We start from the raw sequence: 16,154 nt of genomic DNA, 5'->3' as shown, positions 1-16,154 counted from the left end.
GCAAAGGGGGAAAAGGAATTTAGGCAAAGCGAGGTGTTCCCTCCCTTCTGCAAACTGTCTTTAAAAAATCCTTAAGGAACAGCACTAAGGACACTTTTCTTGTTATTTCCAGCAGTGAACTGATGTGTTTTTCATTTCCAAGTGAGCCCCCATGTTTATCTAAGCAAGTGTGGTACTGAATGTGCATTTAGGGATACTGAAATAGTTTTTAGGGCAGGCTATTTAATTCTGCAGTAAATACTGTCTGAATTTTCCTGTGTGTCTGTGTCTCTCATCTTGTGTCCTCAAGTGACATCCTGGCTGTGCTAGACCGTTTCTCTCTGCCCACAGGCTCGCTGGCCTTGGGGAGCTGATAGCACCCTTCAGAGAGAGGATTTTTCCTTTCCATGTGCAGTTCTGGGAGTGCAGCCCCTCCAGCAGCCTGTGCAAGACTCGTTATGTTTTCCTTGGCTGTTTCTGGGCTCCAGCTTTGCAGGGCAGGGCTGTGAGGTTGGATACCCCCACCCTGTGTAAGAGACAGCTCACTGAGAATGGTTCTGAGACACAAACCGGGGCTGAACAGGACTTGGGGAACAATGACTTCTATCAATCCTTTTCTCAGCCTTGCTTCATCTTGGGCAAGGGATAATTGACTGAGTTGCATCTATTTAAGAGTGTAGTGAGTTTTAAGCAGGGCTCATGTGTGAACTGTCCCAGTGACAGAGCTGGGTGAGGAAATGTGGGACCCTCTCCGCTGAGTTCTGCAGGTCCAGGACACCAGCACAGATTTATTTCCTTTCTGCCCACAGCTGTGGAATAACCTCTGCCAGAGGAGTGGGACAGACTTGTGGCAGAGGTTTTATCTCTTTCTAAATACACACAAACCCCCCCCACAACCAAACAAACAAAAAAAGAAACCAGGGCTGGTTTTGCACAGGGAATATGAGTCTGAGCTGTTGTTAAAGACCCCACAACACTTGGTGATATAAAGGCTCCAAACAAATCTAAACATAAGCAGTGATGTAAAAAGGGCTGCAGATGGGGAATGCAACACCTTCCATAGGTATTTTCTGTCTTTCTGAAGTGCTAGGTACCAAAGGAATTTGTTAGCTGTCAATTATGGTGCTATAATTGTGTTATTTGTGATGAAAAGGAGTGTAGGATGAGAACAGTTGGTGCCAATGCAAAGAAACAAGAGGCAATATTGGCTGATTGTCTTCAGGAAAACAGCAAAATAAACATTGCCATGTACTAACTTTCAGCATCTTAAAGTCTGGGATTAATTATTGCTTGATAACTCTGTTTCAAATTTATTTAAAAGAATGTTTGCTTCTTGGGGAAATGTTCCTCATAGGAAAGTGAAGATTGCTAGGGGAGTATGTCAGTTTTAATGGAACTTATTTTGAAAGACTGAAACAAATTCTCTTTTACCTTATCAGAATGGAATGTTTGGAATTCTTTATATATCTTCAGAACAAAAAATTAATGTGTACACTATGAAAGAACAAACAGTGACTTTTAAATGTTAACAAATTCTCAACAGGAGTAAAAAGAGGGGGATTTTTAGAATTCCATTCAATTTTCAAAAGTATTCAGAAGACCTTTTACTTTTTTGATTATTCATATAAACAATTTTGTCTCATGTTTAGGAATAAATCTTTCTAAAGGAGAAGCTTTTTGCTGAATTATATAAATTCTCACTTTAAACTTTGCTATATTCTGGGTATAGAGCTGAGGCACTTGAGCTCTCAGGAACTGGAGATACCAAAGTTCCAGCACCTATTCCAACACTTTTTAATACTTCTATTATTCTTCCATTTTATACCAGCCTATTTCTCCTGCTCCAGCCTGTTCCTGAAAGGAAAACTCCTTAGATTAACTTATTGAACTAGGAATAATTTAATAAAATCATCTTCTATCATGGTATCATAGGGCAAGAAATGTGTCCACAGATGTAAAAGCTAGAAATGTCTTAGTAATTGTCATCTTGGGATGGAATTGTTCCCGAGGGACAGCAGGGGCAGGAACTTGTCTCTGTAGGGACAACATGTTGCTGTGCAAGGAGATGAAGGTTGGGAGACACTGCTGAGCTCTCTGATTGAAAACATCAATAAAATTCCTTCGGAGGAGCCAACATACCCTTGGGAGAGGAGATGGATCCAGGGAGATGAGGGAGCAGTTTTCCCCTGAGCTGCACCACATTGAGGGGGTTTAATGAAACTGTGCTTCACTGGTTTCTAATTCTGTTAAGCCAACAGGTTCTGTGACAATAAAGGAGATATTCACAGGTTCTTATTTAACAATTCATCAGCATTTAAAGCAGCTCCTAGTCCTGTGCCTGTGTCAGAAGAGGAGTGAGCACATACCTGAGTGTGTGTTTGTGCTGCCTGCAGTGGAGCTGCACGTGTGCTCAAATGCTGGCATGAAATGCAGGTTAGTTCTACTCAGGGATGTTGTAATTTGGTCTGGGTGTGTTATGACAATTCCCACAAATTGCCAGGATATGAGTGCATGGGTCACTCTTTTTTTTTTGCCAGGCAGGTCTGTGTTTTTAATCCCCGTGGTTTAGGGGAGGAGGTGGAAAGGGTCTGGAGTACACTCAGCACTTGTGTTTTCATTTCATAATCCGTTCTTTCCGTCTCATTGTATCAGTGGTTTGCAGAGTCTTGTGGGAGGCTTAGACTGTCTCTGGTTCAGTGAGAGCAAGGAATGAAGCAGAGCTGGGGGAGTAGAGAAGTGGTGACTGTAACCTGCAACACGTTCTGCCTCACAAGCAGAGCTGTGCAGGAGGATGTTTTCCCCTGATTCACTCAGTGTCACTGTATGAACCCAGGGGTTGAACTCAAGCACAGATTCCTCCCATCAAAAAAGGGTTTGACTTCAGGTCAATAGCCCGTAAGATCATCCACACTCAGCTTATTGTCCACCTAAGGATGAGCTCTCTCTAAACACACACTGGGAAGGGCACATAAATGTCTCTCCACAGAGGAATATCCCTGCTACACCTCCACAGTCTCCCAAGTGGGCAGGGGCTGTAGCATGGGGACACATGTCCTGCCTTCTGCCTGACTTCTTACAGAATTGTTCACGTGTGTGCTGCTAAAATTTCTCTTTCCATGGAACCATTTCATCCATCGTCACCGGACAAGTGAAATCGTAGCTTACAGCATCTCCAACCCATAGAAAGTAAACCCATATTTTCCTTTCCTATTCTTTCAGTAAAAACACTTGAAAAGTGTAAATTAAGCATTCCATTTGATGACATCCTCTACAAATCTGCTCTGTAACTCAAAAAAATACTGTCTCTTTCTGCTGCCAAATTTCCTGTTTCTGTACCCTGGGGGCAGCTGTGGGCCCTGCAATATTTGGTCAGAAGTATAAAAGCTGTTTTCTGCAAGCTTTATTAATTTTCAAGCCATTTCCTGTTTTCCCTTTGCAGCCAAACCCACCCCTTTTGGCAGGTACTGAAATCCAGAAACACTTGATTCAGTCTGAAGAAAAGTTCAATTACTTGAAAGAGGAGGAGTCCCCGGGTGATAGCTCCAATTTTTGTTATCTGCTTTCCATGAGGCAACTTTGCTTCACTCTGAGGTGCTCTTCCAGCAGATTCTGCTGGGTGGGATTGCACACAGCTTTTGCAGAACTGCAGATCCTTGCCTTCAGGAATGGCTTTTACCTTCCCTTATTCCCAAACTGTTAGGAGTTCAAATCCATCATATCTTGTCACTGATTCGTGTGGTCCTTAAAGATGTGTCACTTTTGGGTTTGAGTCACTGTTGGTTCCGTTTCTGATTTCTGGAATGCAGGAGATGAGAACACCTAGCAGCCTCGAGCTGCCAAAATGGCAATCCTGAGTTTTTTCACTGGGCAGGTGTCAGGGAATGGGAGAATGAAAGGTGCTGCTTTCACCCTGTCTGTGTTTCTGCAGATTTTCCTGACTGACAGGGAGAACATTTGTGATGTGAAGTCAGACTTGTTAATAAAAGAATAAAAAGTAAAATGTGTCCTATAGGAGGGGATTGCTCTGAGTATTGACAAATGCAAATATGCATATTATGCAGCTTTTTAAAGATAAGCAGCTATAAATCAATCCCTTTTCCTTGACCATCTGTGCTCCTGACAGTACAACAAATGCACAGAGCTGTGAGCAGTCCAAGCTGTCAGATGTGGAGAAGAGAGACTGTGAATGAGAAAATTGCAACAATGCTTGAGGTTGGAGTCCTTAAGCTACAACAATATTTGTCAGTTTTAGAGATGGGGATGCATTTTCAGCTGATATAAATCAGTTTCAGCAAAATCAATATCTACCAGCTCTCCAATCTATGGGGTACAGAGGAAACCAAAAATATTTTAGGATCTGAGAAATGGGCACACACTGAGTCAGTGCCTCCAGGCTGCACACGAGGATGATGGAAGAGAAATTCTAGGGCAGCCAGGTGCCATCCTAGCCAGGAAATCTAGATGTATTGAATTGACTCTCAAAATAAATACATTTAAAGAGAAAGAAGCAAGTCTCTACACTTTAAATAATTTAATTTGAGATTTATGGGCAGATGTTTTTTGTACAAATTGTGGTTCTCTGTGATGGCATTTTAGTCATTCCTGAAAAGAACTGGTTAAGATGTGCTGGGAGAGGGAAAGGGCACAGAGGGCTGCACAGCAGTTTTGTGTAGAGCAAGTTGATCTATGTAAAATGGCAAGATTTCTCTATGACATTTTAAAATCTGTTGTTTGATGTTGAAGTTTCAAATGATGTTGAAACTGGATTTTGTTTGTGTTTTAAGGTTTTTCATTAGAAGCAGATGAATTCAGGCCATTTAACAGCAAAGCTTGAATTATATTTTTTAATATAAGATAACACCATTGCCCACCTGAAGCAAAACAGAGGTGTGAGGGGAGCAGGAGACACTTGGCAGATGGTCTGCAGTGCCTTTCTCAAGAGGATACGAGTGTTGGTTGTTTGTAAGGACCCTGGAGCTGAGCTTTCAGCTGCTTGCTCAATGAGACTTTTTCCAGAAACATAAAATTCTCAGATTTTCAGAGAAATTCTCAGGGGTCACAGTCCTGGAAACATGAATTTCATGGAGTTCAACAGGTTTTTTCACTGATTGAGCTGATTGTAGGGAGTGGATGTGTTCCTAGAGCTGGGATTTCTGTCTGTGAGTACTTTATCCAGAAAAAGTCTTCTCAAAGTCTGCCAGCAGCTGTCTCTACGTGACACACAATGGAGTGACTCAGAGTTAAATATGGAATGCCCACTCTTTACTACTTTTAAACCTGTCACTGACCACCATGTATTTAACAAAAAATTATAAGGTTGACGTAGGTTTTCTTAGGTCAGGAGTGTTTTTCAACTAGAACAGTTATATAAGGAAAGCAACACAGCAATGGAGCCAGAAGGGGAAAACACACAGACTGTGTACTCAGTTTCATTTATTGCAGAATGGTCCTATGAGTTTGTTAGTACTTTCAGAGGCTTTCACTGCTTTGAGAGTGAGCTTATACAGATAAAGCAAATGCCTGTCAGTAGGAATTTACATGCCCTAATTTTTTTAAATACACATTGTGATAGTGTGCTGGGAATCTAGCAAGAGACATTGAAATCCTGACAAGGTGACTGAGATCACCTCTGCTGGGAATTTCAGCAGAACCTGGGGCAGTCCCTGGAATATTTGAAGCCAGTTTTTCTCCTAAGAGCCAGCCAGGATCTGCCTGGGCACCTTCAAGGTGTAGCAGGACTTGCCTGGGTTTCCAGGGAGAGGAACCAAGGCACAAGCTGCATAAAGGCACGTTAAGCTCCTCGTTAAATGACTAATTGTCCCTTTGGATGAACTCAGGAGTCTTTGAGAGGAAATTAAATGCACATGGATGAATAAATAACAAATACTATCCCCATGAAATTCCCTGAAAAAAGTCCCATTTTACTCTGATTTTAGAGGGGAATCACCTATAAAATCACGTGGTTTCTTTCCCTTTCTGCATACAAAGCATGTTCCCAAGAATAAGCAGCTTCGTGGAGGAAGTGCACAAATGAGAAAAGGCTGGTGGAAAGAACAGTTGTGTTTCAGATGGGGAGGGAAGGGAGGGACAGAAAAGCAGGTCCGTGTTTGGAAGGAGCGAGTGCAGAGTGGTGTTTTCTGGTTGTCCTTCCTGATTGTAACTGGGATTTATCTGCAAACAACAAAGTGAATAAAATAAAAAAAGCCCATTTCCACAGTACCTGTGGCCACGAGAGGGAGTGAGATGTTCACAGGTCCTGGCTGGGAAGAAATTCTCTCAGTGTAGGGCTGATTGCATCGCTTCCCTCATCCCAGTGAGGAATTTGAGCCGAGGAATACACCCCAGACAAGAAAGGTTGGAGCTGCACATTTTTGCCACATCTTCAAGAAGCAGCACGGTTTTCCACCCCAGCTGCATGTCCAGATGGGGATGGAAATGTGTGGTTTGGTGAGAGAAACAAGGCAGAGTGATCTCAGCAGAGGAACCAGGGCTTCTCTCAGGTGACACTCATGGTGACCCCAACTCACCTGAAAGGCAGCCACAGGGAGCAGCAATCCCAGGAATTTTATTAAGGAGCAAAGCACACCTCAACTAAAAATGAATCCAAGCATTGAAATCAGGGCAGAGATCATGGGTGTTTCAGCTGTTTTGCAAAATCTGGATTCATTCACATATTATTGCACTGACGTGTCGCTGAATCACGCACTGCAATCTCTTCAAATGAAATTCTGTGAGTTTAACAAAGGATCTCAGCTGCCACTGCAGTGCTTTGTTTAGAAGAAGTACCAGACCAAGAACATGCCTTTACAAACATTTCTGCCAAATGTTTATAATATTGCACTGTTTCTCTGAAAAATAAAGTGAATAAGTATCATGGCAAGGGGAACAAGAGGAGCAGAGGACACAAAAAAAAAAGTTAATGCATCTTCATCATGGTTCAAACAACGATCAGATTCAGAGTTTGATTTTTGTCTGGACTACACTATAAATCATTTATATCTGGATACAATGAACTGATGACTCGAGAGTGGGTAGTGCCAGTCGGTGTGGGGAAGGAGGACCTCGGGGAGCACCACTAAAAGGAGTTCACAAAGATCGACTTTATCTTTGCATTACTCAAACCACAGCCCGGGATCACTTTGTGTGACAGCAGCTTGTCAGCCCAGGGAGACAAGGGAGGTTTAAATGCAGGATTTTCCAATCTAAGGGGTAAGTTAATTCATGCTTTAAATTAGGGAATGAATGTTTTATGCTTTGCTCTGTATTTGCAAGACCTGTCTTGCATAAACTAATCCTGGGACACAAAGGAGAAGGAGATAGCTGCGCTCTTGGAGGCCTGCTCAGCACTTTAATAGCCCCAAGCCATCTACACACTTCTTCAGATCAAGGCACTATTGTGTTGTTAAAAAATAAATATTTAAAAACCAGGGCGTTTTAACATGGAAATGCTGAAAGCTTTTGCAGTGAATATCATTTAACTTTAAAGCTCAGTCCTGTTGCTGCTTCGAGTTATTTCCATATGAAATGGTGGGGAAACTGAGGTGCTGAGCACTCTGGTGACTTCCCAAGGTTGTACAGTAGTTAGGTGTAGAAATAAATATTGCAAATACTCTCCCCAATGCCAATACTGTCTCTATTCTATAAATCAATTCATTATACACAAGCAGTGAATTAAGAGGGTTTTTCTTTATTGGAATGTTAATAATATCTTGCTTTCACTGCAGGAAACTGAATTAGAGGACCATGATTCATGGATTTGTAGGCGTAGACAGCTGTACACCAAGTACAAAGAATATTAACAGTTTTAATCGCCTGCAAGCTCTACAGACCATTCAGCATCTTTCATAGCAAACAAGATTACTCCTAAAATGAGTGACTTAGATCTAAATATCTCATATTATAGTCCAGAAGTCTGAGGGCAGTTTTACCCCTTCCCCATAAGTCTGAGAGCTGTTTTACCCTTTCCCTGTTAAAAAGAGGGAAACTGAGGCCCCAAGGTTCTACACTCTAAGTGTAAGTTAAGGTAAAACTCTGGCTTGGAGGTGGATTTTTTACCTCAGAATGTGTGTCCATGGAGTTTGATTTGTGCTTCATTAATTACTGTGTAGAACATTTATGTTGCATGAAGCTGTGTGCACGTAAATCTGCCCAGGAGCTCTCCAGGAGTTCTTGGCTCAGTGGTGGCCACTTCTCCTCCCTCTCTGCAGGGAATGATGGTCACAGCAGCACACAGGCCCTGGAAAGGAACCAAAAAGTGTCTGGTCTGAGAGATACCTGGTGCCACCTTTTTGGTGACAATATTGCAGTAAACTGGGTTTTCTGAAAAGTGACAAGTCTAAAAACAAGCTAAAAATCCTTAGGGTTTTCCTGAATATTTGCATTCACTAATCTTTTATTGGATGAAATTTTTTGAGCATCACAGATGTCTGGTTCATCTTACTCAAAAACTGGACATCAATCACTTCTTATTGGTAGAATTTTTAACTCTGTGCCTCTGACCATGCCATGGAATGGCATGTAACACCTGAATGGGACAGCAGCCAGAGGAAAGCTGATCTTCGGGATAAAATGTGACTTCTTATGTCATTTTGGTGAAAGGAAAGGTCCTACCTTTCCTTTAATTAATAGCAATACAACAAAAAGTAATTTTCAGTTTTATTTTTTTATTGAATGTATTTTGTTCAACATTTTTGGTTTCTCTGCTTTTAGTCTGCAGTCCCTAAAAATGTCTTTTTGCTTATAGCACTGCCTGAGAAAATGGACAGAGCACTCCACATGGTACCACATGGACAATATTTTTACCATATTCCTTTTTTGTGCCATTAGCTTCTTGAAAAATTGACAAGAGCCTGAAGCAAACTTACTTTCTCTTCTGTGCTCCCTTCAAATTTGAGATTTAAGAGACTTCACTTATTCCTTTCTTGTGAGATGGATTTATTTCTGATGCTGCAAAAGAAAAGGAAGAAAAAAAGTAGAAGCATCTCAGGTTGTGATGCACTGCACAGTGCCCATTAACTCCACAAACATTCCCCAGGGAGGAAATTCTGGGATTTACCTTTTTTTTTGGTGATGTTACTCAGCTTTAGTGTCTTTTAAATGAGGCAAACCCCAGAATTGTAGAAGGCAGTATAAGCAGATGTATAAAGGATTTAATCCAGATGTAAATTACAAGCATAAAACAGGAACACCAGGTTACTGTGGGACAGCTCCTGGGTGCTAAGGCACCTCCACCTCCCCAATATTCCTGAATTTGTGCCTGAAAATCCATGTTCCAGCAGCTTGCACCGCTCCAAGGCAAATAAAACTCAGGAGGCAATTTTTTATTTATTTTAAGTACCTGAGACATCCCCCCAGCCTGCTGCCAGCCAGGTGAGTGGTCACTGAGGCAATTCTGAAAGCTCCTCGTGGTAATAATTAGCGTTGGTCATCAGGATGTTTGTGAAAAGCAGCTCCAGAGGCAACATCCACGCGGCTCCCCCGGGCGCTGCCGCGCTCGCTGATGAGATTGCACCTGACATCTCACCCAGCTTATTAACAGGGAGAGGGAGATGTCAGAAAGCATCAGCTCAAAGCCTGCTGCCTTCCCCCAGGGACACTCAACTTCTGCACAGCCAGAGAAAGTTTTAAGAAGATAGAAAGGTCCCTTTAGAGTGGGGATAAGTGAACAACGGGGATCATCTGCCACCAGCAAGGCTGTGGATGCCTCAGTTATTTATATGGTAACTATAATGAGTTTTTGTCATCTTAAAGACATTTTTTCTTGCATACAGTGAAGTGCAGGGGGTGTTTTCAACATTTGCTTTATACTTCAAAGGTAGAAACAAGTCCTTTGCACCGCAGGATTTCATCCCATTGGTTCAAGGATGCCTGCCACAGTTTGTTCCTCATGTGGAATAAAAGAACTTGGGAATTCTTGATTTTAGAGTGGGAACTGGATTTATTTAATACAGGATTAAAAAGGATGACAAATCTGTCCACATAAAGAGCTCTGAAGTTCAAGTGTAAGGGCCCATGGCCACACACACACAAACACACATTTGCACACCCTCATCCTGTCACTTTGCTTCCATTTGAACATGGTGCAAAATCTCATTTCCTCATCTTGACTCAAGTCCTAATCTACTGCTGGCTGTCCCTTTGTATTCCAAGTGCTCTGTGGTTCCAGTGCAGAGGAGGATGAGTTTTGTGCAGTAATTACTTTGCAGAAACCCAGATGTCCAGAATTAACCTGTAAAATATGGAATTGTGCCCTTCTGGGAACGGTGCACATAATTTAATGAGTGTGAGATGCACTTTAAAGGGCAGTTTTCAAGTCCTATTTTGAAAGTACTCTGATCTTTTAAGAACTTAATTGTATTTTTCATGAAGCATTTTTATGGTAAAGGGCAACAGAGAAGGGTGTAATAATTATTTCCATTATTTCTGCCTCTCAGCTGATGCTTGGAATTCCCACTGACACAAACATGCCTTCTGCATATTTAAATGCATGGAGTGCAGGCAGCAGCAATCAGCAAGGGAGAAGGGAAGGAAGTTCTAATGACTGTCTTGAAGATCCAGCCTGTTTTTTAACTCCTGTTGTGAATAGCTTGTACCAGAAATAACTTAAATAAATACAGCCACAGAAGGCATTTCACAGAATGTCTTTGTGAAATTCCCTTATCAAAGCAGACTGAGGAGTCACCAAAAGACCTTGACCTCCAATTAAATCATTGCCTTTGTAAATGGAATTTTTCTTGCTGGGTGTTAATTTGGATAAAATCCTCTCAAGTGCACCATCCTTTTCCATCAAAAATTCAGCCCATCAGTGCTACAGTGTTAATCGAAAAATGAATGCCAGTTCTTTTTTGGTTTGTTTTGAGGCTCTTTTAGTTATTGAGGGGTTTGTTTGGGTTTTTTGGGCTTTGTGGTTTTTTTACAGTCTCTGGTGCACAATGCAGACCTCATGGTCTGGAGGGGTTTTATACTCAGACAATTTTCATGTGGCATTTTTATAAACATTAACCAACTGCTTTAATTGCTGTAAATCCATTTGCTGTTCCTTAGAACAGAGCAAACTCCCCAAAAGGTTTTCTAGAGGGCACAGAGGACAAATGAAACCAATACACTTCCTCCTGAGAGGAGACAAACTCTGCTTGCAGACATTTCAAGATAATTTCTGGTTTCCCTTGTCTCCTTTCCACTGGAACATTCTCCTTTGTGATGCTCTGGTCTCTGCTCACCCTCCGAGTGCTCTGGTGGGTGTTCAGCAGTTGTTCCCTCCAGCAGGGATGGAGTTAAGGATCATAAGGAAAGCAATTCCCAAGGGTTATTAGTTTCCTGTCTTTTAGCAAATAGACCATGTTTATAATGGCAATCATGGGTTAAATAATCCAGCCTGTTAAACTTTGAGATCTGGATTAAGTGTTGTGGTATCCTGAGGCATTGAGAATTTGCTCAAACTTCCTTCTCTCTTCAGCTTCAGTGCTTGAAAAAGGTGCAGGTTGAAACAAGTTTCAGATAAGAACATTGTGTTCAGCCCCAGCTGCTGCTGCAAAGCCTCTGACTTCCATAAATTTTCCTCAAGAAATCCTGCGTTGGATTCCTCACTTAATTTTTGTTATAGAAACTCTGGTGTTTTTAGAAAATCTTGGATCTCTGGTCTCCATGAGGTTTTTCAGATCTCAACAGACCCACTGGTAAATCTGACCAAATAAATACAATTTCAAAGGTCATTTCCAACCGAGATGATTCTGTGATTTGAGAGGAACCCTGATACCACCTTTCCTTCCACTGCACACATCAGGAGCAGAGGATAAACACGAGCATATCCCTGTCAGTAATTTAGGGGGACTTTTAGTTGCCTTTAATTTGCTTAAAGCTCTGGTAATTCTGGACCAGTACATAAACTCTACAGAGGGCAAGCAGACTACACTGCAGAAGCTGGAGACAAACTCATTCCTGAGGGGAAAAGGAAATATAATTCACACTCTTCAATCTCTTGTGACTGCATTTAGTGACTGTAAATGCTTTGCAATAAGGGAGTGACCACATGTCAGGGTAAGCCATGCTGTCTGGGGCAGATGATGGAAGTCTTTTGATGGGTTTAGGCTGGTCTCATTTGTCTGCTGAACTGCAGTGTCTGAGGTTTTCAAATTCAATCATTGCTGCTGCCACGTTGATTAATTTTGATGTAATTTCCCTCCCAGTGGCACAGAAGCAGCAGCAGAGAAGGACTGGGCAAAGGTGTAACACAGAGCTTCAGCTCACAGCTTCTATCATCTCATAAATTATTAGACTTTTGCTTTTTCAGTCCTTTTTAGATGTAAGATCAGAGGGAAAACTGCCCAGAGGTGCCCCTTGGCTGCATTCATAAAACTGCCCAGTCAGAGCAGGGGAAAATTTTTCTCGAGAGGAAAAAAACCAAAATAACACTAAAGACAAAATGGTAAAGAACTGAAAAAAAAAAAAAAAAAGTGATTTCTGTTCAGAGATGCTGCTGAGCACTTGGTTTCAGTGCTTGCTGAATTGATTAACACACTGTTGGTCACTCAGGCTCAAGCACTGGTGCCCAGGACACCTTGTGATGTCTGATAATGAGGAGGAAATCCCTTTGCCATCACTCTGTGCACCTGGCACTGCAGCCTGGCCATGACATGTGCTTTAACTCAATGAAGCAGAAGCCTGGAATAATAACTTCCTTCATGGAAAAATATGCTCAATTAGCTGCTCAAAAATGTGCATGAGGATGGGCAGTTTCCAGTCTGGGTCTCCTGCAAGGGAGGATTCACTGCCTGAGACCTGAATCCTTCACGTGTGTCTGCACAGGGATTGCTCTTTCTTTTTAACTCCTTTACTCAAATTGTTGGGGAAGTTTTGAGCACTTTTAAGGGGAGTGCTGGAAGTTTCCAATGGAAAGATGGAAACTATCAGGAGTAAATGATTTTTCTCTTAGTTTCTTACTGCCTGATGTGATACAGTACTGCGAGCACACCAAGGAGCCAGGAGCAGTGTGCCTTGTCATTGCCTTTATTTTCTCCTGGTATTTATTTTCTCCTGGTCGTCTCCTGAATAAAAAAATGAAAGAATGTAAATCCATATCATTGTTTTTAGTCCAAAGCCTCATACTGCTGTTCTTCTCCAACTCCTGCTATTGGGAGGTGTGGAGAGAAATTGGTTTTCCTTCTTTGTTCTCCACAGAGGGATTCAAAACAAATCCATCTTCAGTTAGAACTAGAATTGTTACCCTGATTTACAAGTATGTTTTTCAAACCCATCCTGTCCCTTCAGGGGAGCCTGGAAGGCAGAGTCACAGATAAATCAGCTGACAGTCAAAATCTGATCAATGTGGGATCCCACCGGTGTGGAAGAATATTTAAGGTTTTTGTTAGGCATCGATTTCCAGGTGGGAAGTTTGTGCTTTTTCTAACCTGCATGAACTAAAATGTAGTACTGGAAGTACAAAAAAAGGTGGAAAAGCTGTGGGCCTTTGTTTGGGAGCACTGCAGGAGCACAGATTATGAAAACCATTTATTTCTGAGACTACTCACTGGAGCATTTTTGTGTTTTACCACTTGAAGTACATAAGAACACCACTTGATTTATGTCTTTTATTTTCTTATACAGAGTAATTGGGGTTTCTTTAACAGGAGGAGGAAGAAGGGAACCTGAGAGTCAGGCAAACTGTAGAAATATGGTAAAATTAGTTAATAATTCACCAGAAAGGAGCAGAGCAGTTGTGGCTGCCCAGTATCCGAGGGCACAAGAGGGTGCTGTGCACTCAGCACATCACAGCCAAACCCCCAGGATACTGTCACTGATGAAAATAAAGGACTTTAAAAAGCAAAGCTTTAATATTTTTTAGGTAGAAAGTTTTGCTTTCTTCCTGCTAGTCAAAACTGCACAAAACGTTTGGCAAGTGAATGAGGCTTCAAAAAGATTCACAAGGATTTCTGTGCTGTGAGGGAAACAGCTGAGAAACAGAAATAAGCAGAAGCTAAAAAAGACAAAATTAAACAGGAAATGTTACACAGAGAAAGATGGGTCAGGAAGAAAGTCTCTGAAATCCAAAAGAGCATAGAAAGGCAGCAGCCCATGGCACACTGCAGCTGGGTTTGTACAGCAGATCAGAGCTGTCACACATTGGCAGAGAAACTCTGCTTCCCTGGCTGCTTAAGGGCTGATGCTTCACAAACCTATGGGATACCTATCCCAAAATATCCAGAGCCTGGTAGTAATCCCTCATCTCCTGCCAAGCCCTTGACAAAGATCTCAGGCAGGAGAAGCTCAGTGCAGACACTGCCAGCTGCACAGGAGCTGCAGAACACATCTCAGGATGGGGCTGGGGGCAGGGGAAGGGATGCAGGTGAGCAGCTGAGCAAAAGATCTGCTCTGGAAAAAAAGGAGTGGAAGTTTTAGCAAGGGCTGGTGGAATTCTTAGGGAAGCTGAGTCCTTTTCCACCCCTGCCACTAGCATGTTCTTGGAACTTTCACAAATTATGCCTTATTGTCTGTAGTCTCCCATCTGTGAAGGCTGAGGCATCTTGGAAATGGAAATGTCACATCCTGATTCTGTGCACTTGATAGAAAAAGGGGGGGGGGGGGCTGCAGAGGAGGAGCCACAGAGACCCTTAAATCTTGTGAATAAACAGCTGCCCTTAATAGAGAGCTGAATGTCTCCATATAAAATTGCATTGCTAAAAACATCAAATCAGTTCTGCTCTCCTGTGTTAGAAACATCTTTATATCTGACCTAAAGCCTTAGTTAAATTAGGGGCAGAAAACCAGTAGATTGGGCAGGAGCAATTGCTTCCAAGCCCTAAGAGTTTAAAAAGCATCAGTTCTACATGAGAAATATCAGCTGCAGAATTTTGATGCCAATTCAGTGAATCCTGACCCCAAGAGTTATTTTGCATGTTTGGGTTTTTCTAATTGGAGGTAGCCTGTCAAACTGCCACTTCCTCTGTAATTTAAAGGTAAATATTTTAAATAATCACCTCAGGAATTTATTTGGGCTTTGCCCTGGTGGTTTATAGAGGCAGCTGTGCCCATTTTTTTCTGGGTGGTCTTTTCAAAGCAGTTTAAGACATGAAAGGCACCTGGAGGAGGATGTGTCTTTATGGGAGGGATCCAGAGCCTGTCTCAAGGTGGTTTAGCTAAAAGACCTATGAATTAGAAACAAGGTGTGTTGCAAAATGTGAGAGAGGTTCTCAGAGGTATAAACCTTGACATGTTCATTTCCCAAGAGCTGTGCAGTGAAATGCTGAGCTTGGAAGGGACCTCTGGAAATCAGCTTGCCCAGTCCCCTGCTCCAGCAGAGTCTGAGTTTGCCCAGTGCTGTCCCCAGCTGGGTTTTGTGGTGATATTCCACTTTCTGGGAAGCCTGGCCACCCTCACAGTAAGAGAAGTGTTTCCTTGTGTTCAGATGGTTTTCAGTTTGTGCCCATTTTGTCTTTTTCTGTCAGTGGTGCTACTGAGAACAGTGTGGCTCCCTCTTTGTTCCCTCCCAGCTGTTGAGTGTTTCTAGGTATGTACTGAGGAGAGGTGAGGGATGCTGCTGTCATTGTTTGAGTTCAGGCACAGGTATCTTGGAGAAAAGGTTTTCTGAGAAGGACATTTTTGTCCCCTATTCTGGATGAAAGGTAGCCTGAATCCAGTTATAAAATACAACCCCAAATCAAAATTTCTGGCCACTCCTTGACCTAAGAATGAGCTTGCCAAAGGTATTTGACTTTGTGCTCCTTTCATCAGGATACACGCACCCAAATACCATCTGTCTCTAGAAAAATCTTCCACCACAGCACCCAAATACCATCTGTCTCTAGAAAAATCTTCCATCACAAGCACATAGGTGAGGCCCCAGCTCTCCAGTCTCTCTGCTTACACACCCTGCAGAAAGAGGGAGGGATGGAGTTAAAAGTCAAGAGTGTGGCTGGCTGAGGACTCGCCTTTGTGGGTGTGGGTTTGAGGATGTCAGGAAAACACAGATGCCTTGTTGCAAAATCATTTCTGCTGTCCCACAGGAGACAGGCAGATTGACTGTCAAATATTTCAACCCTCTGAAAATGAAGAAAACCAGCTCCATTTTAAGCAGCTAAAGATTTGATCCACATTTTGTGCTTTTATGTGGCTCAACAGACCTTACTGGTGCAGTAGCAGAAAGAAGTTTTTTGGGTGATTAAAACAGGAAGGAAAAGCCC

The sequence above is a fragment of the Pseudopodoces humilis genome, chromosome 24 (assembly GCF_049639895.1).
Source record: "Pseudopodoces humilis isolate 2021_Gansu_Grassland_sample_001 chromosome 24, ASM4963989v1, whole genome shotgun sequence".
NCBI classification, from domain to species: Eukaryota; Metazoa; Chordata; class Aves; order Passeriformes; family Paridae; genus Pseudopodoces; species Pseudopodoces humilis.
This window is presented reverse-complemented; position numbering follows the sequence as displayed.